Here is a 1,901-nt window from a genome sequence, read left to right as displayed (position 1 = left end):
TGCATACATGCTGCTGTGCTCCCCCACGGAGCCACAGCCCCCACCCCAGCACCTGCCTTCCAGATTTGAACACTTCAAAATTCAGGAGTGCTCAAGCTCAGTTTGGGCAGCTGTTACTTCATTTCTCCCAAATCAAATATACTGATCCACTGTAACTTGCTGTAGAAAAAGATAGGATAAAGTTATGCAAGAAATGATTCCCAGTGATTATTAGGACTGAAATTGCTATTTTCAACAGCCATTGCCTTTTTGTTTGTTTAAAAGGAAGACAGTGATATTGCATTGGCAAATTCCCCATAGAAAGAGTGGAACAAAAGAATAATAAAGGCACCTCAACTTTTCCTCATTTATGGAGGACAGTCTTATACTATGCATCCAGATAGCCTCTACTCACACAAGCTGAAAATTGTTCCACTTTACTGCAGTTCTGTAACCATATGGGAACCAATCCTGTCTGTGTTCTGTACACATCCAAAATTCCTGTTGAATGACCTGCCCTGGGAGCGAGTTACCAGGGACCCAGGGCTGTGGCGGATGGAAGGTGCAGGTGAGGGGAGGAGGAGAGCCCAGGGCGGGGGCGGCAGAAGGTGTGTGTGTGGGGGCACTGGTAGCAGGGGCGGTATGGGGGAGAAGCCCAGGGCTGAGATGAGGGGCAGCCAAATTTTTTTTGCTTGGGGCGGCAAAAACCTAGGGCTGGCCCTGATCAAAGGGCCTAATTTTGCTTTCAGTTGCTTCTTTGCAACCTTATATACACAAGAGGCCCCAATTTCTGGGTCTGGCTGAGCTATGACTGAAGGTAGAAACAAAAGTGACTTTAGATTACCTGTTATCCCTAGAGTCTGGTGCCAACGAGGGACTGATCTGGCCTATGCTGTATATTCAAGTAGCCCTTTGGCCACTCTAACACCTAGCTGCCAGTAGCCCAAAAGGGCCAGTTCAGAGGCTGGGAGAAGGCTTTCCAAACATATTCCCCTTTCCTGGCCACACTCCCTTTGCTGGGACTGCAGTGAGGATGACGTAGAACTGCTCTAGTGGCTTTGCATCACTCGAGGATGGTTCTTACATTGGCAAGAAGAATGAGGAGTACTTGTGGCACCATAGAGACTAACAAATTTATTTGAGCATAAGCTTTTGTGGGCTAAAACTAACTTCATCAGATGCATGCAGTGGAAAATACAGTAGGAAGATGTATGTGTATATTTTATATGTATATATACACATACATTTATATACATATTAATATGTGTGCACACACACACGCGCGCGCGCACACACACACACACACATATGAAAAAATGGGTGTTGCCATACACACTATAACAAGAGTGATCGGTTAAGGTGAGCTATTATCAGCAGGAGAAAAACCTTTTGTAGTGATAACCAGGATGGCCCATTTCCAACAGTTGACATGAAGGTGTGAGTAACAGTAGGGGGAAAAATAAGCATGGGGGAGGAGGCAGAGGTGAGCTGGGAGGGGGAAGAGTGGCTCATCTGCCCCCCCCCACCTGGTTGCTTCCTGAGGCCCTTCCTGTGCCCCCCACCACTGCAGCTCATCTCCACTCAGGGCTGGCTCCTGGCTTTTTGCACCCCAAGCGCAAAAAAAAAAAAAGGCGTCGGCATGCTAGCCCCTTGGAAAGTGCCACCCCAAGCACATGCTTGGAGCGCTGGTGCCTAGAGCTGGCCCTGATCTTCATTAACCAGCCCTTCAGCTGTACTTTCTCTCCCCTGGCTCTCTTTGACCTGACTGGAGTGACCCCTTTTATAGCACCAGAGGGGCCTTAATTAAAGCCAGGTGCTTAACAGCCTCACCTGACTCTTAGCAGGTTAATTGGAGTCAGGTGTTCTCATTAGCCTGGAGCAGCCCCTGCTCTGGTCACTCAGGGATCAGAAAACTGCTTATC

General features: G+C 48.2%; 1 pseudogene; it reads left to right on the top strand.

Moving 5' to 3' along the window:
- Positions 1–1,872, top strand: part of LOC116833662 (syntaxin-binding protein 2-like) — a 14,185-nt pseudogene extending 12,313 nt beyond the window's left edge.
- Positions 1,873–1,901: the final 29 nt, after the last annotated feature.

Source organism: Chelonoidis abingdonii, unplaced genomic scaffold (assembly GCF_003597395.2).
Source record: "Chelonoidis abingdonii isolate Lonesome George unplaced genomic scaffold, CheloAbing_2.0 scaffold0738, whole genome shotgun sequence".
Taxonomy (NCBI): domain Eukaryota; kingdom Metazoa; phylum Chordata; order Testudines; family Testudinidae; genus Chelonoidis; species Chelonoidis abingdonii.
The sequence above is the reverse complement of the archived record's forward strand: the minus strand, read 5'-3'. Positions and strand labels throughout refer to the sequence as shown.